At 40.1% G+C, this 17,219-nt stretch overlaps 2 long non-coding RNA genes across 2 annotated transcripts in view; one reads left to right on the top strand and one right to left on the bottom strand.

Moving 5' to 3' along the window:
• LOC119566929 overlaps nucleotides 1-5,797 on the top strand; it is a 45,345-nt gene extending 39,548 nt beyond the window's left edge. The window contains exon 6 of the long non-coding RNA XR_006292616.1: nucleotides 4,555-5,797. This is a non-coding gene — a long non-coding RNA (uncharacterized LOC119566929). The remainder of the gene's footprint in view (nucleotides 1-4,554) is intronic.
• Nucleotides 1-17,219, bottom strand: part of LOC122466799 — a 433,007-nt gene that overhangs the window by 15,274 nt on the left and 400,514 nt on the right. The window lies entirely within an intron of this gene.

Below are 17,219 nucleotides of genomic sequence, written 5' to 3'. Positions count from 1 at the left end.
TGGGTGCACAGCATCTCTGAAAATCACTCTTATCTCGTTCCCTAAAATTGACTTATGTGCCTAATATTTGGCAGCCAATTTTGAAAATTTTACCATAAAACTGCTCAATGAACCAGTGCAACAGCCATGATTATGACTTAATAGATATTATTTTCCCAGGCCTGTGCTCATTCCATAACGAAAACAAAAAAACCAAAACCCCTGAAATCAAATAAAGCTTCTTTTGGCCAGATTTTGACACGCTTACTCACACTGGTGGACATTAAACATGTGGTCTCAAGTCAATCAGACCACTCATATAAGTGATTATCAAACATAAGTTTACCAATATCTGGACCTTGGTTATTACTATCAAACATTACAAAATACCTCGTTTATTATTTCAGGTTGCCTATTTCCTACTCCAGACTTCTGTTGTCCATTTGACAACACCACATCAATGCTTAGTTCACCCACCTGCACCCTTTCCACATCCATTTCCTGCCCTTCTCCCCCAGAGAAAGCCTCTCTCATTTGTTTCATTTTACTTTTTACACTGGGAATAGAGTGAAATTATTGTTTTGATTCAGTTGGTTTATCAAGAAGTAAGTGTAGATGGAGAATACTGAACCTCATGTGAAGTGCTGCTTGGAGACATTGCTGAGAGATGCAGGCAAAGAGTAGTTTCATAATCACTTCTTTCTTCTTTTTCCGGGAATGCCAAGCTAAGTCCCAGCAGCACATGGGGTAGTGAGGCAGCAGAGGTGCATAGCCTAAATACCATTCTTTTTTAAGATGATTACATTTTAAGATTAGACTGAAATTACATTACAGTATGTGGATGTTTGTTTTCTAAATAGTAGTTGCACAACCAGAGTTAGAGTTAGAAGAGAAAGTGAGAGCACCCTGAAAGAAAGCATACTTATTCTTCTGGTACTTATTACTTTGGTACTTGAACTGATTAATTCTGTGTTTAATTTGACCTAACAGCTGTTTGTGGGGCTGTATACACATATTTTGTGATGTTTTTCAATGAGCAAAAATAGGTCAGCCCATTACATGCAGCTAAGATATTGCAACAGAACAACCCACGGTGTATAGCCAGGATAAGTTACTGGCCATTCAGAAGGCAGAATTCCCAAAAGCAGGAAGAACTTTAGACTCAGAATGTAGGTCCTTTAGATGTCTATGATGTGCACTCACCAATACTTACATCTCTATTTCACATTGTTCATGGGCACAAATAATTGCAGGTGCATCTTTGTGCCTCCAGTTACCTGTGCCTGCAAAATTTTATGTGCAATAATAGAAGCTCAGTTAAAACTAGGCTCAAAATTTTAGACTAAATATTTAGCTATTTTCTTTTTATTGATGAAGGTGAAAATCCAGACATAGAACTTTATATCATTCAGCAATACTTTGGCCCTGTCATCTATTTCACTGTGTGACTTATGGAACTTGAGTCTTCACCATTATACATGGAAAGAGGAGCTCCAGGTCTGGACTGCTAAATTTTATTCAAAGCCAAAATAACTTTTTTTTTCACAAAAAGATGCATACGGGAACTAAGAGAGTAGATGTGCACAACGAAGAAAAGTCCTGAGTGTTATTTGATTTTTAAAATATTATTGTTATGCCAGCTGTGTATCTACTTTTTAAAACTCCACATGCTAATCTTTTGTGTTAACTGCAAATAAAGATTCTTGCAGAAGAAACTGTGATTCAGGGTTAGCATAAGGATTCAAGAGATCTTAAAAGCGTTAAAGGCCACGTGATGGCCTATTAAAATGATGACATCCAGTGGTTACTCTTTCTAATGTGAATTCTCAAGGCTGCAGCTCTTAATGCATTTCTTTAGATCTGTGGAAATGTACGTGTCTGAACAGATTCTTATTCACAGTATTCAGACAAGTGGGATCCTTGGTACATTGTCATGCAGTGCACTGTTTTGTTTCCAGTGGGAAATTAATTAATTAATTAGAGATTATGGAGGGGAATGTTTTATTAGCTAAATGCAAACTTCAAAAACTTGGCTGAAATCCTGCTTACCTTACTCAGTGGGACTATTCCCACAAGTAAGGGGAGCAAGATCTGACACTATGTCTCTGAGTGTCACAATTCAGTCCCTGCTTCCCCTTAGCTCCAGGGCAGAAGTAAGCTGTGCTCGCCCTTTACCTGTTACAGTTTATATTCTGCTATATACTGCCTTGGCTGCAGTTGCTGGTGCTTTGGAAGACGGGGAATGGATCAAGAATCTGCCCATTCCCTATGTTTGCTTATCCAATGCAAGTAGTGATCAAGTAACAGTTGTGTCCTCTCCCCCATACTACTACCTGTGACACAAATAGTTCATGTACCTGATTAACGGAGCTCCTTACTCCCCTGTGCTGGAGGGGACCGGGGGATGGAGCCACAGATTCCATACCCTGTAGAGAGATTAGGTTTAGCTGGGTTTATATGAGCAATGTAGCTAACCCTCTGCACTTCTGTTGTCCTCTTGAGTCCTATATGGGTGCAGACTAGGGTCTCACATTTCTGTTGGGATTCTACCTACAGAGGGTATGATTAAGCCCCATGTGATATGCATTAGAAGACAAGTTTAAGCCGGAAAATCACTGAGTTATTTGTACAGTGGTTACTTTTTCAGATAATAAAAAGACAAAACTCAGTTTTCTCCTGTCAAAATTTTTGTTTTAGAGCATAAATTAGGAGCTCAGTTTTCCAATTTTAAGTTACCAGTTTGTACTTCCTCATGTGAAACACCCGGAGTTAATAAGAGTGCTCAGCTGCAGGCATGCACCCAGATAAAACACACAATCCTAAGGAAGGCATTCTCTTCTCTTAATTGCAGGTGAGGAAAGTGATGTTGTAACATGCAAATTAAAGAGCCATGAAAAACTACAAAAAAGAAGTTTGCATCAAACAAAATAACTACCATAACAGTTGCTTTCACAATCCCCACTGCTGTACCGAGGGGTTCTTAAATACAGGACCTATACATATGACTTTTTGGACATGGCTCTGGCTGAAAACTATATCCAACAGAGAGAGAAGTCAATGGCAGGCCTTGCTATGTGCACATGATTACAGGCTGCAATACACACAAAAGTGGTGGTTTTAAACCACAGAGATTGTACTTTGTGAAATAAGGCAACACCTTCAACTTATCCCTGCAGGCAGGCAAACACAGACACAAAGCAATGCAGTGGGCCAAAGTAAGGAAGAAACTAAGGGCCAGGTTCAGTGGGACTACTTACAAAGAAAGATACTACTCTGACTGAGTAAGAGTGGCAGAATTTGTAATATACTACTACTACTAATAATAATTAGCATAACCATTCTTTCTAGAAAATATTTATGTGAGCGTTAGTGAGAGGAAAGTTCCTTACATGATTCCCTTCTCTTATATACCCGTGCAGTGGACAACAGAATCTGACCCTGTATAGGATAGACTATTCCAGGTGAGATGTATGCTTGTAAATTAAACCAAATGCATCCCTTATTGTAGGTACCTTGGGAAAATTCTTTGAATGTCCCAGTATGAAAGCACTCCCCAATATAACCCTCATTAAGCATCCATCTTCTCAGGCCACTCATTTCCTAAATAATTAAGAAATCAACTCCTTCAAATAACTACCGGTACAGGATAAGGTTATAAAGTACTTTCTGAAAACACTGCAGTTTGTGAGTGTGTAACAAAGTAAAATAAGATGCCTGCCCTACTAGATGGATGATACAATTAAAATGGAAAAGATAAATATACTGTACAAAACATGCACTTGAATGAAATATTTCATTTTTCTTTTGCTCTTACAAACAGTTTTTTCCCCATTAAGTCACAGATGTGTAAATTACATCTAAAATAGCTGTGATAAAAAAGAGTGCTTAAAGGAATTCCAGCTCCTCTCTTCTGTTTCTGATACTCAAGCCTGAGCAAAAAATAAAGTACAATAAGGGACTGAGTGTTACCTAAGAACCTAGCCTCATAGTAAGGGGTGGCATGCTGCTTTGCTGCCCCAACCACATGCTATGAAGAGAACTGATGCCAGGGATCCACAATCTTCTCCCTGCTCCCCTCTTGTTCCAAGGCATGAGTAAATTGCTGCTGGCCTAGAGCAGCAGAAAATTACTGCACCCATCACCCCACTTCAGCTCACCTAAACTGGTCAAGAGCTCCACCTATTTCCCCAGTTCCTCCCACCCACTCACTTCCACTTTTGCAGGGAGGGAAGTAAGCAGGTGGGCAGCATCCATTAGTCTTGCTCACCCAGACTTGAAGTCCAGGTAGCCCATGCAGGGAGCAAGGTGGAGGGTTTACACCTCATTTTGAGTCTTCCATGGGTTCACATTTGGGTCAGAATCTGGGTTTAATAAAAGCTCCTGCTATCCTCTGCTTTGCTGCTATGCCTGTTTCTCTTGGGTATGGCAAGGTTTAAATTTGCTGGTGGCTCAGTGCCATGGCCTTTCAGCTTCTTGGTTTCATAGTACAGTATACACATGAGAAAAAGTTTGAATTTCAACCCAATAGCTCACAGCAGCCAAGGAACTGATTTATCCTTCATCTCAACATTTTAGGTGTCCATCTATTCCACTGAAATCCCTCCCTGGGCAAAACCAAAATGACTGCACAGGATAAAACCAACACTGGAATGAATGTCACACAGCTGTTTCCTGTGTCACTTACAGGAAATACGTCTTCAGCATTCTTCTACTTAGGTGCTAAAGATTATTCATTTGTGATACAATTAAAGAATGATCAGACACAAAATATAAATTTGCCAAAAGCACCTGGACTATGTTTGCCAACAGCACTTCAGCATCATGTGCTGCCTAACTGCCCCAGCTTGTTTGAAGTGACACAAATGATTCTATGATTGATTAATCCCAATTTTATGTAGACTATCCTAACATGCAAATGTTCTATAACTAAACCTTATACACGTGTGTTGTCCACTGACTTCAATGAGACTACTCACGTGAGTAAGGATTACACATGTGAGTGAGTTTTGTAGGGCCAGTCTCCTCATTAAGGGATATATTCAATCTTCAAACTTTCCCAGCGAAAATCCTGTTTATATGAATAATGTCTCTGTTTGTTCTCTGATGGCAGAATAGACCACGTGACTATTATATTATAGATAATGTGTACTTTCTTTCACTAGCTGTATTCTGTTTATTGTGATATTGTAGCAGCCTAATGATATACTTGTCATTCCTTAAAAATGTCACATTATTCATTTGATCATGGAAAAAAATGAAGATGCCTTTCTCCCCTGAAACATTAATGCCTGATGCGTTAACTTCTTCTTAATATAATCTTGTTTGCATATATAAAACTGAAGGGTTCAATGATATCCAGCTGTCAAATGCAATTCCCCACCCCTATCTAGTGAGTTATATACTTGCTCTTGGCTGTTAGGCACAGAATAGTACTGAAAATATTGGGCCACTGGAAAAAAACTATGAAGAAAAATGGTGACCATAAAACAAATATCTAAATTAAATAACTGCACAGTGACTGTACTTGCGAATGTCTCTTCTTTGGTGATTCAGAAGCATTGATCTGAGCACTACAAAGTGTCTCCCTCCTTGAATGTTAGCAAATCTCTAATTAAATTAATTCTCAGCTTCCTTGTAGTATTAGTTTGGAAGGCTTGGTTGGTTGATTTTGATTTGTAAAGCAACCTACTTCACTTGGCAGATTTCCTTCCACTCTAACAGAACATCCAGCTTCCAATGTGGATTGCGTTTATCCTGCTGTTCTGTACAACACAATGGCAGGGGCAGAGCCAAGAAGCTCAAAAGTTCTGGAATACTGGAAACTACAGCTAAAGTTCTGAGAATTTTAGTAAAACTGTTACTAGATACAGAGATTGAAATAAAGTTTATTCTAAAATGATGCACAGTACCAGCCTGTCTGCTTACAGGGGAAGGGATGGTGATTTTCTTTTAATCAAATTCCATGAATTCAAATTCAGAGTTTGCAGAATTGTTCATAAAATAGTACTTTGTGTTAGGTTATCTAGCAAACCTTTATTTGAAGATCTCAAATCGCATTATGCACATTAATTAATTAGATGATCAGCTCTTTTGCGCTGGGATTGTGTCTTCCTGTACGGTGCCTGGTAAATGGGGACTTTATCTTAACAAAGAATAATACATTAAATTGCACAACCCTCACACTCTTGTGCGGTAGGTGAGCATTATTATAACATTTTATTAGAGGGTAAACTGATACTCAAAGCTAAGAGAGTTGCAGCTGGCCACAGAGCCAACTAGTGGCTGAGCCGGACACAAAATGTAGGAGTCTTAATTCCCAGTCTCCTGCTCTAATCACTAGATAACTGCATCCCAAAAAATGGTGTTGCTTTCTGTAAAATTGGGCATACTCCATCTCCAACTGTTTTTGGTGAATGAAAATGTTGTAGGCTTACCATGCATTTAATAAGATAGTACACAGCAAACTTTTATTTTTTTTCTCTCCTCACTTTTGTGAAACTGGTGAAAAGAAAAATCATGGTGTGTCCGTGACATTTTTCAACAGGTGTATTAGTAGCAAATGTGAATTTGATGCATAGGAAAAAAATTGACTCCTTTGCAGCTTCAGGACACAGAAGACATATCAAAATGAAGGTAAATATGATAAATGAGAATAAAGACAAAGGCGCCAATCCAACTCCTACTGAAGCCAATGGAAACAGTTTCATTGGCTGCAATGGGAACTGAATCAGCCCCAAAGTAATTTGAATTCCTGGGTGCGGCACTTTAATTCTATTAGATATTTAAATGTAGTTTGAGAATCGGACGTTAATGTAAGATTAGTTCCATGTGCTCTCCTCCATTACACTATTTGAATGGAAGCAAATGGACAGAAGTCATGTGGGCAAAGGCCTGGAAGACTGGGCAAAGAGAAAATACATCGGTGTATCATATGACCCTTTCAGAAATAGTGAGTGAACAAAGCTGAGATTTGAGAAGGGATGGGAAGGGGAATCAGGAAACACCTTCCATTTTATAAATTAGCATAAATTACACCATCTCCCCTACAGAAGTTAATGCTGCTCTGAGATGTATTAACTCTCCCTAGGCAACCTTTGATCCCACCTATCAGCAATGGAGTAACTTGGAAAATACACTGAATAAATGGCAAAATTCACTGAATAAATCATTCACCATGAAGACTTTGCCCAACTTTAATTATTATCATTTTATTTGTCACCCCAGAAATATGTTGGGTGCTTTCCAGGGGACAGGAAAGACACAGTCCCTTCCCTGAAGAGCTAACAATCTAGTGCCCAGCCAGCTCCAGTTAAACACCTCACAAGATCCCCATTTTCTTCAGCTGAAGTTGGATCAGCCCCAAATACAGACCTGACATTAGTTAGGAAATAGAAGTTGGGATTATGTGGTTACTCATCTGACGCCTGTGCCTTTTGAGATGAGTGGAGTTGGAATAATCCCTTCTAGCATGCACTTACCTTGATGGGTCTGTTATTTATTTTATTTTATTGTTTAAACTCTCTTTGTGCAAACAACATGGATGAATTGCATTAGTAGGAGGGATTTGAAGTAGGAGAGGGTGGTAGCTTAGCAAACAGGTTTGGGGGCCCTAATTATCTCTGTCGAGGTAACACCAATATGTTGTTGCATATCACTGTTTAATAGCTGCAACTTCACAAACACAAGGCTCCCTAATAGCTTACTGGCTCCCTTTCCTAACTCCAGCCGTTTACACCCTTTGTATAGTTTAAACAACTATAAATGCATCTACACTACATTGACACAGCAATTCAAAACTCTATGACCTTGGAATAAATTGCCTCAGATGAGCACAGGTACTTTGTAAGAAAATTGTCTTTGCCTGCAACAAAAGTGACTGTTGTATTAATTTTACGTAGTAGCTTTTGTATGAATGACGGTGCTATAACCACAACGGATGGCTATACTTAAGGGTTTAAAATTGAAATATTAACCCCATTAATATAAAAGGGTCACAGGAGGTGAATCAATATACTCACCTTTGACATTTGTGTTTTGTTTTATTGTTGGGCGCGTTTTCTCTTGTGATTTGTTTTTACTTTGATGAGCAATGAAGTAGTAGTATTAGAGCCACACTATTTATTTCACTCCTCGGCGAGGTATAGGTAGCCATCGCATTTCATACTTTGGATGCATCTCTGTTCTCACCAGGGGGAAATTACTACTAGAACAGAGAGAGTAATTCAATCTCCAGGCTTCACAAGATTACATAGGAATTTTAGCCTTCGTTTGGATTTATGTGGGTGCATTAACATGTATCTTTGGCAGTCCTGCACCATCTTTTCTAATATCCATTATGGTATTATCAACACAACTGTCAAGTAACTTTGGTATAAAGCAAGTCTCACATGTCTGAGATATTCAATATTCTTTGTCTGTCATTTGGGGTCAGAAACCATCAGCCTCTTCACCAACAGTGCATCCCATTTTCTGAGATGTAAAATGCTATCCCTATCAATGGTAGAGTAGTCTTTGAAAGAGAAAATTAATCATCTGAAATTAAATCTCACAGAAAAAGTATGCCACCACAATAAAGATGCAGGAGTCAAGTACAGATGCCAAACTGGCTTGGCATTTCAAGAGAAATACTTTCTTCCACTCTCAATTAATCTCTTTTTCTGTACTGAAACAATATGAGATCAGCACAATTATGATAACAAATATGCGCAGAGCTGTTGATTCCCAACAAGCAGAAATACAAAGTTTGGACTGGAATGTTGTTGGTAAAGCAATATGTTGTTGGTAAAGCAATAACAGACCCAAGCCCTTTCCCAAATCTTGATCTGGATTGGAACCAAATCTCGATGTGATTTAGAAGTGTTTGGATAATTCTATTGATGTTTTCAGTTTTGTATGCTTGTGCAGATCCATTTGGAAAATTGAGACATACCCGAATGTCACTGGAGTATTCTCACAATATTTATGACCAGATCAGATGCAGCAAGCGCTAGAAATTTTGTATGGAACCCTGAGTCCTTAAGACTGACAAGTAAATTTTCCACTCCAAGGCAAAGGGTTCTGACAATTTGCATATAGTTTAGGCACACCTCCATACTATGGGTTCCCTACGTGGAAAGGACCTCTGAAACTATTGTAGTTCCTCCATCGTCAGTGCTGACATGAAGAAATACTAGGAAAAGAGCTCAAAGAAACCAAGCAAGCCACAAGGTATTAGTGCTTATAGTTTCTACATAAGGCCTGTTTGTATGTGTGAGTGAGGTGGAAAGGGGACTTCTCCTTTCTTTTGTGCACCTTGTACAAGTGCCAGTTGCAGTTCTCAAGTGGAGTGACTGCTCTCTCTCTGCACGTCCTCACCCAAAAAGAGTGGAAAAAGAGCAGCACCATGGTCCCACCCCTTCTGTGCTGTCCTGAAAAAAATGGGCCTGGTGTAACAGGAGAGCATGCTACACCATCCAAGGGAGATTAGGGAGGCCTTGTCCTTCCCTGAGGCACAGTTCCTCTTAAGCTACCCCAGGGAGCCCTATGCAGAGCAGTACCTAAATGGCACAATTTGGCCTCTAATGCACGTGTCCATTTTTTTTTATGTGCCCAATACATAGGAAACACTATATCAGCACCAGGATTCCTTTGCTGAAAAATACATAAAAAAGAACAGTGAGTTCCAGAGGTTCAGAATATACGGCATCTTGAGTGCCCTCTCAGTACCACTGATTGTCTTAATCATCTCTTCTGACTTGTCTTCCTCTTAATCTCTCCATGTATGAAGCTGCCCACTTAATGCACTAGGTTCTGTGCTGCACCTCTCCTCTCAGGAGGCACAGCACCAAAAGTGTAGCCAGGGAGGAGTGGGAAGGGAGAGTTGGCTTTTTGAGTCTCCTACCCTGCTCCAATTTAAGGTAGCCTTCCCATGGCTGCCTTGGGGCAGCTCTCCAGCCCAGAACAGCTGTCACTCTTTGCACTGTGGCCAGTTCCCAGCACACCCCAACCTATCATACACCTATACTGGTAGCTGAGAAGGGGAGTAATGTAGGATTGTATGTGTACACTGCCCCTATACTGCTCCTATAGCTGGAGAATTCTCTCCATTGCTGTTGTGATTATTTTATGGCATATCCCTGCTGCCAGAGCGGCAATAAGGGATGGAGTGGGAACCAAAGTCTGGCTCTGTGTATCTCATAATAATTCTTGTCCTCCTCTAGATCATTATTTTTTCTAATTGCTTTTTTTTTAACTGAAAGCAGCATTAAAGGTGAGGACATGCCATTGATTTATGCTACAGACTTATGGTATTTTCCATATTATTTCTTTTTTCTTCTTAACACAACCCAACATCTCACTTGCCTTTTCGCCCACTGCTGTACACTGAGGAAGCATCTTTATTAAGTTCTCATACAGTTTCACCTACTTCTTTTTCTTGACAGGTTGCAAATAGTTAGAACATGTTCCATCCCAGTAGTTTAAACGGCACCTTTCAGTATATCTCTTTATGCCCATTACCTTGTGCTGTCCATGCTTCTTGCAATTGTGTGTTCATTTTTAGGTGGCTTTTTAAAAATTGAACACTTAGCTAAGAGGAGAAAATGGTGGACTGATAAAAGCAATAAAAATAGATGTAATCTTTACCTAGTCCTGCAGGAATGCTACAAGTCAGTTATTTCTGTTGGCATTATCTCTATTATGTCGGTAATAAACACTCCTGTTCTTCGGGGATCTCATATAGAATCCCTGTTGTTCCTCAGCTATATAAATGACTTTTCAAATTCCTGATAGCCTGTCAAAGTATTCATGCACAGAAATGATGCATTAATCTCTCTTTTCCTAATCACAATGTAAGAAGTCTTAATTGAGATCAGAATGGTAGTTGGCTAGTGTGGAAAAATGACTTGGCATTTCAACAATCACTTATCAAGGAAGTTGAAAAAAAAGTGTATTCGTGTTTTTCTTTTCTGGCAGCAAACCTCCCAACAGCTTTTGTCTTAAAGTTCTTTAGGTTGCTGCAATGGAACTGGAGTTTTATCCTTCGAACATCTTTGGCTTCACATCAGACAGCTGCTCTGCTCATAATCAAGTTTCATGTCTGGAAGACAGAGTAACCTAAACCCCTTGGAAAATCTCTGTCCTTAAGTTGTCCTACATCAAGTGAAAGCAGTGTATAATATTCTTTGGTTCAGTGTAGTGCTAAACACAGTAGGTTCACTTACTTCATTGGAAAAAATAATATATATGTAGCCTTAATATAATGTAGGGCTTTTCACTTTGCCACATCAAAGCACTGAATTCACTGGATGTGTTGGGTTACATAGATAGACTGTATTTTGTATCTGGACAAGGGATGAAAATGCAGACTCCCAGTACATAAGGAATTAGACAGAATTAATAACAAACAAACAGATACTGGCTCAAGAGGCTGTTTATGGAGCCTTTTCCCTAGATGTCACTTGTTCAAATCTTAGGGTTCTACTGCAACTGTGAACCACAGCCCTGTTGCGGGCAGTGTGGAACTGTGATGCCTCAGTAAGCAAACCAGTACATTATACATTGCGTCCTGGAGTACCCAGCCAAAGATGCATACCCCAACTGCTGCATTCCTTCAAGGTGTGTGGAGACATGTGTGCCTCTCTGTGGCTGGCCATCTCCATTGATTGGTGTAGAGGTAGGTTGTGGGGTGGGGAGAGGCACGTGGGGGGATAGGGCACGTTCCTGCCTCCTACCTGCCTTCCTTTGCCCTAATTCCAGTGGCTAGCATCTGAAGGGATGCTAACAATGTTCAGTCCCTATCTTCAACAGAAAGCAAGGCCCTTGTTCTGAACTGTGAGACAAGGAGGAAGACTTCTTGCACAATCTTCCTCCCTGGTATGCTTCTACAGGGGCCAGCCACAATCCAGCCTTTAGCAAGGCTGGTAATGCCATCCCTCTGGACTTTCATTGGCCTATATCAAATGAGTTCATGCAGTCAGACCAGTTCTTAATGGATAGACATTCACACCATCTTTGTCACTGTTTGCAATCCCAGCAGAAGCCAAAGACTGACCTATAGTGGTGGGCCTTTCAGAAAGTTTATGCTGGGAATCTTACAATGCTCTTGTTCTGTGGATTAAAACTGGATTACCTCAGCATCAGAAGTATCTTTAAAAGGGTATTATTTAATGACACATTTAAATAATATTAAATTAAGAATGTACATTAATACATTAGAATATTCACTGCCTTTTTTGTATTTTTAATAGCATGAGATTAAACTCTGTATCAGTAAATTACAATGTGGAATTCTCTTGAATAGCGCAAATGCTCCCTGAGCTTCACCCAGGAACTAAACACATTTTTGTATACGGAATGAACTGTAGAAAATGCTCACTCTCTTAAAAGAACAATACAAATTTACTGCTTCCAATGAAAAAGAATGTACACAATCATAACTGCTGCAAAGTAAAAGGGAGTGAATTATTAAATACTGTAGTGCTGACATTCAGGGGCAAATTAATGTAATATTTGTACACCTTCAGGCCTGATGATCTGAAGGGGCTGTATTCATCAGGGTGAATGATAAACCAAGAGCTCATCTGGGAGGCTGGGAAGGAAATGTCAAAGAGTTCATTGGCGATGATGAGAACATGGGAAGAAGAATCAGTCTGAAGGAGTGTGTTTGGGAAGGAAGATCAAGGTATCCTGTTGTGGGCTTGTGTGTGTGGAGGAAAGATGGAGTGGGGGACAGCACTATATTTTAGGACAAAGCAGGATTCACACATTTGGTAGATCCAATATTATTTCAGCCCCTGCTGACATTAAAATGAGAGAGGCTACAGGGAAGGGGTCATCATCATGCACCTGTTTGGGTCCCTGTTTGGGCGCCACTTCTGTTGCCTTATCTGTTGCTTGCCTATTTATTGGTTATATTGATTACTTAAAGATTCTCAATTAACAAATTGATTAAACTTCAAAGGTTCAATATGTTCTAGTCCCAGAATCAAGCTGTTTGATTGGGAACATTGACATACACGGCTGCAACATTCACACTTAGGAAAAAGTTAAATTTTCAATAATTCTATTAACACTGTTTGTAAAAACACAAATGTTCTGATCCAAACAAGAATGTAGCAGTAGTGCAGTATTAGTTTGATGTCCCATGTCATATCATAGACATACTCACACAGTTCTTGTGGAGACCTAGCGGTGGGAAGGCAGGTTGTTGTCCACAGGGGTCCTATCCTGGCTCTGGTATGCCAAGCAAATCCAGTGATTTAAGTCTAATCGGCCTAGATCTTGGTTGGGCCTATTATAAGGTCTCATGGCAACTATGAATATTCATAAGAGTGTTCTGCCTCCATTGACCATAATTAACTTCCTCACCCCAATAATGTTGGGTGTACTTATCCTATACTTTAGTATAATTGTCCCAAACTTCTTAATATATACAATAGTTGCTTACTGTGGTAATCTTGCATTTATAAATCTGGTGATGTTCCTATTCCAGAATACCCCAAACTGGTAACAACTGACATCTTGCAACCTGTCAGCATTTTGTGCATGAGCTCAGCAAAGTTGAATAGTACAAAATAAGCAAAATAATATCTTATGCCACCTTGTAACCTAGGGTCACTGCTGGTCAACTTATTTATGCTAAGACTCATAGGCATGACTGCCTTATTCTAACTGCTTAAGCTCATATTTTGTAGGTTTGTGTCTGTAGGTTCCTTGCATTACTGCTGAATATGATATCTCATTTTAAGTTAACTTAAAATCTGCAATATAGCCCATAGGCTACAGAATGTATTACCTATACAGCTCACAAGACCACTAGAGAGAAGTTAGCAAGCACTGAAAAGATTATTAGTTTGCTCATAGCAACAGCCAACAGATTGTCAGTGATCGACATGCAGACAAGAGTGAGCATGAAAATAAAGAAGAGAATAAGACTAGCTAGATAATATCAGAGTCTGAGCCAAATTATGGAAGACAGGCTTCAGACCACAGTCAGGAACAGTGAGCAATAGAAGAAACAGGTAAATATTTAAAAGGCCAAAGACTTATTTTCAGTGTTTTCCTTTGGTGTTCAAGCAAGGCATACTTTATTTTCCACAAGAAACTACAGAAGTGACATTGGTGCACAAAAGAAAAGGCTGCTCTATAGCAGTGATCTTCAGAATGAAAGGCATTGAAGAGGATACCGATCCAATCAAAGGAGGCAATTTCAGCTTCTGTTACAGCACGTGATGCCCTTTTCTATTCTGCTAATCAGGAGAATGGGGGGCAAAAATAAATTTAATTACAGGGGCATTTGCAGTCCTCTCCACACTCTAGAGTGATTTTTCTTCTAACTCTCCAGCTGAGAAGCCATCCAATGTGCTCAGGGGATCTAATTATACTAAGAAGCTGGCCTTCCTGGTGGGCTCTAATAAGTAACAGTTCGTTCCAGAAATTTACCAGTGCGAGTCAAAGGCCTGCAACTGTGTGGGACTAATGCTAGGGGCATGTAATGCATAATTTAGTAATATAATTGTGCTTGACACCCCATTACCAGTGGTGCCGCTGGAATCATAGCAGCAGCTACAGTATATGAAGTAATAGTTACATTAATGCCAATCTGTAGGGGTCAGAGAGTTAATTAAGGGACTAAAGGGATAATGATCCTACCTACCACAAACACATTTATTATGTAACTTATGTATGTAGGAGCTCTATGGTGGAATTTGTGTGAACCATTTGCTTATTGTGCTACCATGGCTGGTAGGAGGGTATTTTATTTAAGCCTGTAGAAGTTGCTATAAAAGTCCTCTTAAAAACAATACTGAATCAAAAGAAACTGCATAGCATCATTTTGAGGAGAAGTTAGCAATATGGAAAGCATGAGAATGACATCAAAGTATATTAATCATGTTACAGTTCTACCCAACACTAGAATGGCAGAATGATACATATCGAATCTTCCCTGCCTTGCACATATAATCGATTTGGTGCTAAAAAGATGGGGCTTGATTGGAAGGGCACTTCTGCAAGGGTCTTACAAAGCTGTCCTTATGAAAAAGTTGCAGGTGGAAGTAAGTAATGGAAGTGGACAGTGTGGAAGTGAATGGGAGTTTTCCCTGAGCGTGGAGTAAGTAAGGAGTAAATACTGAGTAAAGCCCATAGCATAAATTGAGGGTTCTGTCCTACGCACAGGGGGAAGAGAAGCCCTGTTTTGGAAGAGACTACATAAGCAATGCATAGCTACTCAACCACTGTACCCTATTGTAGCCTTTTAAAATTTAAATAGAACTTAGTGATCATGTATGAAACTGCCGTGGGTTCAGCTCCTGTTGCTACGGGTTCAAGCTCAACAGAGTGAAAATCACCTCTGGTACTTTTTCCAAATGTGGAGACTCCAGAACACACAAAGACCAATGATAGTGACCACAGACACAATCACAAGTACACAGTCTTATTTGTACTACAAGTTTTTTTCAGCAATAAATAAAGTTACAATTACCCAATTAGATATAAATCCTATGGAAACCTATGCAATGACTAAGACTGTAGTCATATTCACATCCTCAGAGATATTCTAGGGTCTGATGAATCCCTTAAAAGGTGGACATGGATAAAGGGGTGATTCCTGCTGAGGTTTCCCTTGGGGTCTTTCCACTTTTACACAACCAGGAACCTCTTTTATATTGTTGTTCTGACCACCTCTAACACCTTATGCATACCTGAGAGGGTATGCCTGGCTCTCTGGGTTTTAAACATTGCCTGTCATGTTAGGAGGCTATCCCTGTGAGTGACGGGCACTCCCAGTGTGTCTGTTGCCTTGGGGAGTCACAAGTCCCCCAAAAGGGTAATTTTGCCTGGCATTCAAATTGAGAGCCAGAAAGAACAAGGAGATTAAACTGTGTGTCCTCATCATGAAGAGCTCCCTCCATCTGACTTCTGATCCAGGCCAGGGGATTCCCCTCATACATTGGTCTCTAAACAAATCGAGAACCTGAACCATTGTGGCACAACACTCCCTTGACCATCTAAGGGGAAAACTCAAGAATCCTCTCAAAAAGATTCTAGTAAACAGCACTCAGGTTCCCCAGGTAGGGAATCTACCTCAAAGAAATCTCTGTCGCTAATCGATGCAAATACATTCGCTAGTTCCCAACCTGGTACCCATGAGATTGGAGGTTCCTCAAGTACTGAGCACTGCGATTACAACTAAACCCAAAGAATCTAAGGGTTCTGGCTCCAGAAGATCATAGATACCATCAAGGGATATAGGAGACAAGGAAAAAAAGACTTCCTCTTCTAAGTCAGTACTGGTAGAATCAGCCAGGCTCTTAGTACCTACATTTTTGGTACTACAGAAGACAAGACTGTCATCTAGAAGACACTCCTCAGAACACAAAGCCTGCAGTACCATCTGGTCTCTCTGCTACAATCACTTCAGCTCAGGCTGCTGCCTTTGTACTGACCACCATTTTGGTACCAGAGGAGTTTAGATTTTCTTGAGACCTCATGGTGACAAAGATGCCTGACTCCCCTTAGTTCAATACCAATCCATTCTTGGTATCAAGGACCTGTAGGTCTCCAGATAGTCACCCGGCACCAATGGAGTCACCACCTTTTTCTGCTGGTGCTCCATCCCTACAAAGTGATGTTACAAATGATGATGGTGATGTGGATTTCTTATTGATTTCTCAAATTTTGGTTCAGGGCTCCCCTTGTCACTAGGGACAGGGAACATATTCAAGAAAGACCCTCAAACTCCATCTTGGTGACACAAGCACTCTTGGATGCCCCCACATGTACCACACAGGCCCCCTCAATATCTATACTGGGATCCATGGGTGGCATTTCACCATCAATTCTCTAGGACCCCCAACATCAAGAATCGCCATCTAGGGGGAAAACTCAAGAATCCTCTCAAAAAGATTCTAGGAAACAGTACTCAGGTTCCCCAGGTAGGGAATCTACCTCAAAGAAATCTCTGTCGCTAGTCAAGGCAATATGAGTAGAGACCCACAACTATACCCACATCAGACTTGAATATTTGTTTCATGGTGATGAGACAGCTGCATATAGTTGCTTCATGCAGTGCAGCAGTTGCTGCAAAGGTCATCTGAGAACATAGTGTGGTTATGTTCTGTGACTATGGTCTTCCGAAGTCCATTCAAAGGGGCATCAGCTTGCTTGGAAAAAACACAAAGACAAGTTGAGCCTTCAGGGCCTTTTACAAGCATCTGTCTTTTTGGCCAAAGAAGGTCACATTTTCCTCTTACTTATAA

Source organism: Chelonia mydas, chromosome 8 (genome assembly GCF_015237465.2).
Source record: "Chelonia mydas isolate rCheMyd1 chromosome 8, rCheMyd1.pri.v2, whole genome shotgun sequence".
In the NCBI taxonomy this organism is placed as follows: Eukaryota; Metazoa; Chordata; order Testudines; family Cheloniidae; genus Chelonia; species Chelonia mydas.
The sequence above is the reverse complement of the archived record's forward strand: the minus strand, read 5'-3'. Positions and strand labels throughout refer to the sequence as shown.